The sequence below is a fragment of the Metopolophium dirhodum genome, chromosome 1 (genome assembly GCF_019925205.1).
Source record: "Metopolophium dirhodum isolate CAU chromosome 1, ASM1992520v1, whole genome shotgun sequence".
Lineage (NCBI taxonomy): Eukaryota > Metazoa > Arthropoda > Insecta > Hemiptera > Aphididae > Metopolophium > Metopolophium dirhodum.
This window is the reverse complement of record NC_083560.1, coordinates 139,539,298-139,548,991: the sequence shown is the minus strand read 5'-3', so window position 1 is coordinate 139,548,991 and position 9,694 is coordinate 139,539,298. Positions and strand designations below refer to the sequence as shown.

At 29.8% G+C, this 9,694-nt stretch overlaps 1 pseudogene; it reads right to left on the bottom strand.

The window, feature by feature from the left end:
• Nucleotides 1-701: 701 nt before the first annotated feature.
• LOC132932780 (myb/SANT-like DNA-binding domain-containing protein 3) lies at nt 702-4,281 on the bottom strand (annotated as a pseudogene).
• Between the last annotated feature and the right edge of the window lie 5,413 nt (nt 4,282-9,694).

The following is a 9,694-nucleotide window of genomic DNA, read 5'->3' as shown; positions in this document are numbered from 1 at the left end:
TATGTCTACGAGTTATAGGAGCTTATCGGAGTTATCGGATTTACCGTTATCTGACTATGCTTTCGATTCTATCTATTATTATATTTATATCACTGAAAATACGTTTTGTGAATACGGCGAATAGCGAATATCTATTAGTTGGGTTCCAACAATCGTTGAGTGTTGTCGACTTGTTGATAATCGTTAATATAATATTTTACAATTTTAGGAAAGTAATCTATTAAAATGCCTAAGCGAAGGTGCGTATTTACTCCCAGTACTTATTCCAGGAACTAACGCGTCGGTAGAAAGAGTATTTTCAATTACAAATGTTTTATGGACAGATGAGAAAAATCGATTTCTTGTGGACACAATTAGATCGATAATAATCGTAAAACAACATTTTAAAAATGTTTCATGTACAGAATTTCATACATTTCTTTTAGAACATCCACAATTATTAAAACTAATTACTTCTTCAGAAAAATATGAAAAATCAAATAGTGAAGACATCTCTGAACAATCGTCATCAAAATGAATTAAGAGGTTTTTTAAAAAAGTAAAGTACATGAATTTAATCTTATACAGTGTTATTAAAAATTATGTTTAAATTATGAAATATATATTATATAATATAGATATATATATATTAAGTATAAATAAAAAAAAATTAAATTATTGTTAATTTTGTCCTGTATTTTTTTTTTTAAAATATGGTCACCCTAATCTAAATCCATCTTATATTTTGCGTTCGTTACTCTTTTCCTAGTTATTTGTTCTAATTGAACGTGCTTTACACCTGGATCAAATCTAGAACCTGATCTACCTGATAATGTTTGTTTTGATTGAGTTAATTGCTTAGTTTATAAAGTTGCAGGTAGCAAGACCGTTGGTAGAGGATTTCTTTAGGTAGAGTTGATAAATAATTAGACTGGTTGAAAGTAAAGTTGTTTATTGAACTGTTATGCACAAATACTCTAAGTCTAATTTGACAAGTTGTTGCGTTGTTTTTCGTGAAGGTGCTCGCCTGTACTGTGGTGTTACACGTCTAATCTACAGGCCGTTTCGGGTCTGGTTTTATAGGGCCTCCTGCTCTCCTACTTCCCCCTAGTTTATCGACTTATCTGTGGATTTCACAGGACGTTGTTCAATTAATCATTGATACATTCCCACGCCTGGTTATTCCGAGAATCGTGTTCTGTTATCGTGTTTGCAATATATGTTATACGCCATCCGTTACTATTTAGATACTATGCATTACATACATATATATATACATATACATATGTATATTCCATAACAATATTTAGTTGTTATATTCATACATTTATGATTTATGATTAAGGTGAGATTGTAGTACCTATTGTAATGAGATAACAAGATTCGCATTGCCATTCGGTATTTCACAGGACATTTAATAAAATATTTGAATGCATAATTATGTCATTTAATGGGAATAAGTCTTGTGTCTGGGATATAGAAATAAGGTCTTGTGTTATGTTTCCAGATTGCTCAAGAGCAATTCCATCGCTCTCATAGTATTTTACAATACGTGTTTTTCACTTCCACAATTTGAGGTTGAACTAATATTTCATTTATTTCTGGTGTACTGTCATTAAAATTTTTTTTCAGGGCCTCCTCCAGTTTCCATGTGTTCTTTCCTTTCTCTTGCAAATCCTTTTCTACTTTTGGCTTTTTCAACCTCCCAAAAACGGCGAAGACATTTTGAGTCTCTCTGGTAAACAAATTATATCTCATGTAGGTACGCATTTACAACTTATTTTTACTTTAGTATATTAAAATCTATTTACATCAGTACTGCGAAAACAATTTTACTAGAAGTTTATGATTTGAAGATTGTAACTAGGTAGTTACAATAAAAAAATTTGTAACATCATAATAATTGGTTGAATACACCAGTAAATCAAATTAATTATGGAAGTTACAAACAGAAATATTTATTTTATATTACATTAAACAAGAAGGTATAGTATATAATATACCTAATTTGCCTGTATAGTATAATTCATATACGTACTTACTTTGTTAGGTTAGGTTAGTGAGTGTTGAAATTAACAGCAATTCTTTTCCAAACTGAGTTTTTGTCCCTGTTGCTAAACTTATCTGTTTTTTTGCATTCAATTGCCCCTTTCTTTTGATATGCAGTGTAATATTATTGATTTTTCCTCTTCAGAAATATTAGGAAAAAGAAAAGTAGATTACAATATTAAAAAAATTACAATATTTGTTTAAATAGATTTACAATTTGATTTATATTAAAACTATATTTTGTTGATAAGGTTGTCTTTGGTGATGAATTCGATAGTTTTTAAAGTGTGTTCTTCATTTAGAGCTTCTTTGATGTTGGGTGGTAGGTTGAGCAGAGTGCGGGTTGGTTCGTGTACTGGGCATTCTTCAAAAATGTGTCTTATGGTGATACGGGTTTGACATGTGTTGCATATAGGGGGTTGATCTTTACTGATGAGGAAGGAGTGTGTGAGAAAGGTGTGACCGATTCTAATGCGAGTGATGGCAATATTTTGACGCCGGTTGAGGTCCGGAGGTGTAGACCACTGTTTCACAGAACATTTTATGTGTTTAAGTTTGTTGGTAGGCGGAATGGAGTCCCAGTGGTGTTGCCATGACAAAAGGATTTTATTTTTGACGGACGTAAAAATATCGTAGGATGATATTTTGTCAATGGTACTGTTGAGTTGAATATTAGAGGCGAGTGAGGATGCTTCATCGGCCGTTTCATTGCCTTTAATTCCTACATGGGAGGGTACCCACATAAATTCGAAGGTTTTCTGGGTGTTGATTAGCTCAGATTGTGTAATTTGAGTTATTTCACTACTAGGCCATGGGTTTTTTAGTGCTGTTAGGACGCTGAGGGAATCGCTGATAATCAAAAAGTTATTTGTTTGAAGCGCATTCGCTAGTTTAATTGCTTCGAGTATTGCATAGTTATCGGCAGTGAATATGTTTGTTATTGTGGGAAGCTTGTGTTTAATGATCGTTTGATTATGAACAACTGCGAAGCCGACACCGTTTTCAGACTTTGAGGCATCCGTGTAGATTAGAGAGTGATTAGGGAAACGAGATTGGATAATTTCGTGAAAGTGAGATGTTATAATTTTGTGGCTTATCTCATGTTTACAGAGTGTGAGTAAGTCTGTTGATAATTTTATGTTCCATAGCCAGGGAGGGTTTTTTTTGAAAGGTGATTTTTTCTTCGACGGAGGTGTGAATATTCATTTTATTGCATAAGTTGGAGTAGATATCTTGTATTGTTGTAAGTTTTTTTTTGACATTGTCATTGATGACTGGGTTGTGGTTTTTGAGGAGGGGTATATGGCCTATGTGGTTGGGAGTGGTTTTCCGTTTGATACAGTGTAGGAGAGTGGTCTTGTCTCTTATGAGTTGAAGGGGTATTTCTCCTGCATAGCATAATATACTTTCTGTGGGGCTTGTTCTGAAAGCGCCGATCGAGAGACGAATTCCTTCGTGATGTATGGGGTCTAGTGTTTTGAGATGTCTTGGCTTGGCTGTATTGTAGATTGGAGATCCGTAATTGATTTGTGATAGAATTAATGTTTTATATATGTTTAACAAAGACTTTTTATCTGCTCCCCATGTATGGTTGGCGAGAGTTTTTATAACATTCAATTTGGCTTTGCATGCAACTTTTATCTGTTTAAGATGCGTAATCCAGTTTAACTTATTATCAAAAATCAGTCCTAGTATACGGAGTGATTTATGAAAGGGGATTTGAGTGTTTTTAAGGTAAAGGATGGTGTCTATATTGAGATTGAATTGTATGCCTTTGCTTTTTTGTGGAGAAAAAATGAATCCAGATTTATTTGCCCATTCTTGTAGAGTGTGGAGTGCGTTTTGAAGTATTTCTCGGGTAGTATTTATGTTGGTGCCACTGCAGTATATGTAGCAATCATCAGCGAAGATTAAGTGTTTGGTGGGTTTTTGGACTTGGAGAAATATGTCATGTATGGCTATAAGAAACAAGGTTACGCTGAGGACTGATCCTTGGGGGAGGCCGTTTTCAGTAGGGTACAAGTTGGATAAATGTTGGCTAATAACCTTTGAAGTTGAAGCCTGTAAACTTTAAATAAAAAAAAAAAAAAAATATTAGGAGCACGGGCGCTCGTTTATTTTTTTCTGAATTGCTCGTCATTATATAAAATATTTTTATTAAATTAGAAAACAAAATGAATTATATAAATTTGAATTACGAATAATAGTAATACTATTATTCGTTATCTTATCAATTTTCACTAATGTGAACATAATAACCCTGATAACAATGGTTATTATAACATAAACTTTTACATAGCTATTGAATACATAAATATTGTCTATGCGAGACACAACTTATGTGGGACATAATAATAGTTATGGGTTACATAAAAATGTTAACGGCCACTTAGCTAAAGGTCACTTAAGCAACTATATGTGACACATAACAACAGGACTATGCATACGGGCATTAGTCTAATTTGACAAGTTGTTGCGTTGTTTTTCGTGAAGGTGCTCGCCTGTACTGTGGTGTTACACGTCTAATCTACAGGCCGTTTCGGGTCTGGTTTTATAGGGCCTCCTGCTCTCCTACTTCCCCCTAGTTTATCGACTTATCTGTGGATTTCACAGGACGTTGTTCAATTAATCATTGATACATTCCCACGCCTGGTTATTCCGAGAATCGTGTTCTGTTATCGTGTTTGCAATATATGTTATACGCCATCCGTTACTATTTAGATACTATGCATTACATACATATATATATACATATACATATGTATATTCCATAACAATATTTAGTTGTTATATTCATACGTTTATGCTTAAGATGAGATTGTAGTACCTATTGTAATGAGATAACAAGATTCGCATTGCCCTCTCGGTATCTTCCCATAGGTTTTCTAATCAGATATATGACTTTGATTTATCTAGTCGAATTTCTAAGTGCTATTGTTTATCTAGTTTTTATGTTGCCAAATGTAGCCGAAAGCGAAACGAGCACAATAATATATTATGCGCATTATTGGGTTCGTTACAGTGTTATACACTGACGCGCATCATAAATACAAAATACAAAATTGTTACTTTACTGTTCACTTTTAAATCATAGGTAAGTAAGAATTCAAATACATAATTTATACCTAATAATATTTAAATATGCATTTTTATTTTATTCAATATTTAATCATGGTATTTAATTTAAAACTAGTTAATTATATAATGATTATTATCAATTTGTCGTACATCATTTATTTTGTTAGTTATTTGCAGAAAATGTATTCATTTTTAAAATATATCTATTCAATTTGTTATATATATTTCAAATGTATATTTTTAACCGTTAAGAAATTAAAAATTTAATAATGATAGTAACTTTTAAACTTTACTGGGCCACCTTTTTTTTTGAAAATCATCTATTTCAATGATTTAAAAATGATGACATCAAAAAAAAAATTGGGGCAAATCGATATTTTTTGTTATACGACAGTATTAAAATTGTGTATTTTATATAGGTACCGTTCCACATTTTACAACATTTTCTATATTTTATCGCTCTTTGCTAATAAATTGTCAAGCATTAAAAAAATAAAAATCATTGAGAAAAAATAAAATTTCTCTTCTATTACTAATTATTAGTAATTATTAAATACCATTATTATATTAATTTTACTGTGATAGTAATGAGGACAATTAGGTATTTAATTTATTTTTCCTTAAATTTAGATAAAAAATAATTATGAAAACAAAATCAAAAATTTGGTTATATTTTAAAAAACACCCAAATCAAGGGCTTTGTAAAAAATGCAGCGAAAAAAAAAAACAGCAAAGGCGGTAACACGAGAAATTTAAAATCACATCTGCGTTACAAACATCCAAATTTGTATTCAGAATATTTGAAAATTGATGGGTAAGCACTGAACTTACATACATAAATACTTTATATATCAATCTTTAATAAAACTAATATTATCTTAAATGTATTATTTGAATCATTTTTAAAGAAATAGTACAATTACTACATCTGAAGAACTGCAAGAGTACAATATTGATGATCCTGTTTTAATTAATCTTCAAAGCAATTTGGCGTCGGATAGTCAGGGCAGTCAGGCATCAATCTCTAAAGGTATAATGATACCTATATATAGATTATCTATACATTCAGTTGTAAATTCGTAGCTAGCTAAAATTATTTTTATCTAAGTATATGTAATAAGTAGGGCTAGAAAGTTGTGCATATCGTTCTAAATTCTACTCTCGATTCATAGCAGACCAAACTAGAAATCCGAGATATAGGTACAAGGATGAGTTTAAAAATGTTTAATTTAAAATGCATATTTTGCATATTCGGTCAATTTTGGGAGAAAAGTGTATATTTAATATCTTTTAAAAACAATTTAAATTATTTTCTATTTTTATCGTTATAATCTTATGTTAAATAATTGTCGTTCATTTGAATTTTAAAATCTTAAGAAATTATTGCACAGTTACATAATATAAAACATTTATTTTTTTTATTTAGGCATTTTGAAACAAAGTAAACTAAAAGTATATCACCCACTTGATAAAAAAACAATTGAAAAATATAAGCATGCCATTGCCGTTTGGATGTGTGCAGACATGCAACCGTATAATTCGGTAGAAAAAAAAGGATTTAAACATTTACTTTCCGTCCTCTGTCCTAGTTTTGAACCTCCTAGCCGAAAATATTATTCTGACCATAAAATTCCTCAATTATACGAAGACGTAAAAAATTGCATTAAGGAAAAATTAAAAGGTGTATCGTATCTTGCCCTCACAACTGATTGTTGGACATCAGGAAATGGTCATCCATTTATAGGATTAACAGCCCATATTATAAAGGACGAATGGGAATTCGAAAGTTTTTGTTTGGCATGCACTTCTTTGAATATCGACCACAATAGTTTTAATATTAAAAATAGTATCAAGCAAATATTACATGACTGGGATATTGACGAATCTAAGATCGCGGGTATCACCACAGATTGTGGATCAAATATTTAAAAAGCTGTTGAACTAATGTAATTTAACCATGTTTTAAATACTGGTGTTACAAATGCATTTTCCTTACAACCTGTTAAATATTGTACTGAAAATGCAGTAAAAGTAAGATCTGTTTTCCACTGCAGTTCCAAAAGGAAACGTGCATTATTAAATGAACAGACAAATTTAGATCTTCCTCCTCTAGTTCCATCGTCTTCGTCTGACACTCGTTGGTGGTCACTACTTCCATGTTTAAACTTTTTAAATACACATAATGAAGCGTTAAAAAATTTTAATATGCACTAAACACCAACAAATTTTACCCACTTTTAACCAGTTGAAGTTAATTGAACGTATATTACATATAATGGATCCTTTAAAACAGTTGGGTGAAGCTTTAGAATCAGAAACTAAGGTTACCATTTCAGGATTATGGCCAGTATATGAGCAACTAAAATTAAATTTAAATAAAACGGAAAATATAATACATGATTCCATACAAAGTGCTAATTTAGAAACGGATAGTGTTCAACTATTTGACAACACTGAAGACATTAATTTTGATAAAATTATATTGCTAGAAGAATCTTTTACTTTTTTTTCTCAAATAAATTATGATACCGAAGAAGATGGTGATACAGATGAAACTTTAAATATAGAACTATCGCAAGAACTCAATCACGTAACACTCTTAATAACAGATACTATGTTTGAAAAATTATCTAAACGCTACTTTGAAAACTTTAAAACAAAACAATTGATACAATTAGCATCGTTTATAGATCCCAGATATAAAGCGTATTGTTTGAATGATTGTGATTTAAGTAATATAAAACAATTACTAATAGAAGAGTTGAAAAAATCTGGAGATCAATCAGGAGAAATAAATAAAAATAAATCGCTTTCATCGGAAAAAAAACGTTATTCTGGTAAGTTTATAATATTTAAAAAACATTTTATTTGACACATAACTATAATGAAACATTTTGCACAATTTATAGGCATAGCTTTATTTTTAAGCAAAAATGTACCTTCTGAATCAACATTAAATGACCAAAATATTTTAGAGGCGGAAATCGAAAAATATATTCAAATTCCCAAAGCAGACCTAGATTCAGACCCTCTTGCTTGGTGGAAAATATATAAATCAGAGTTTCCGAATTTATCTTAATTATCAAGAAAATATTTATGTATACAAGGCACTAGCGTATCTTGTGAAAGATTGTTCAGTTATGGAGGTAACGTAATTACTGATAAACGTACATCGTTGTCAGCGGAACATGCTGAACAACTAATATTTTTATCAAACAATTCTCATATGATAGTTGGTAATTAACTAGTATGATTTTTATTTTTAGTTTTTTGGTAAACTTTAATTTAATTATATTAACTTTGTTGTGTAAAGTAACACATTTATGTAAAACAAATATTACTACTATTAGTATTTATTATATTACTTTGAATTTGTTAAAATCATCAAAATGACAATTTTTATGATTATGATATAAAACAGTGTATACTTATAAACAAGTATATACAAGTATACCTTTGTTATTTTATTGTTAAAGGAACACATTTTTAAATATGTATTTTAGTATATTATTATTATTATTATTATTATCTTTATTGACGGAAAAAAAAACTCCATTTACAGAATAATATATATATAAAAAAAAAAAATTTGTTTTGTGTAGTGACATGAATACAATAAAATGTTGGTACAAATAGTATAAAGTTTACATTCAATTAATATAACAATTACATATTATGTGGTATATAATTTTACAGCTATAATAATTTTAACTAAAATTAATATTCGTAGTGTTACCTACAGTCATCAGTATATTTGAAGGAGATGATTTAGAGTATGTTTTAGAAACATTATTAATTTAAAAGCTTTCTAGATTTCTGGTGGATTTAGTATTTATTCGAAAATTTAATCGTTGCAGTAAATAAGGGCAATCTATTGAGTTGTTTAATAGTTTTAATAAAAATGAATAATGGAGGTTACTTCTTCTTGTATTTAACGATTCTATATTGAAGTAGGATAATACTCCGTTATAATTTGAATGTGGTGGACGTTCGATTTTAAACTTAAATGCTAGAGAGCGAAGAAAACGATTTTGAATAGCTTCGAGATTATGATTAACTCCTATGTTGTCTGATGACCAAATAAGGGATGCATATTCTACATGTGATCTGACAAAAGCAAAATAAATATTTTTTAGGGCATTTACATTATTAAAATTTTTACAAGTTCGAGTAATGAAACCGAGATTTTGAAATGCTTTATTGGTTATTTTATCAATGTGTTGATTAAAACATAACTTAGAATCGAAAGTGGTTCCCAAGTCGGTAAATGAATCCACAGGTTCAATAGAGACATTATTAAATTTATAATCAAAATAAACATGAGATTTTTTAATATTAAATGATAATATTTTGCATTTACTGATATTGAGGTTCAAACCATTTAAATTACACCAATCATATAAATTATTTAAATCATCTTGTAAATTAATACAATCATGAATAGAATCTATTTTTTTAAAGATCTTCGCGTCATCTGCAAATAATAAAATATTTGAGTGTTTTATAATCATATTTATATCATTTATAAATAATAGAAACAATGTAGGTGAAAGATGGTCGCCTTGAGGAACACCTGAGAGAACTTGGA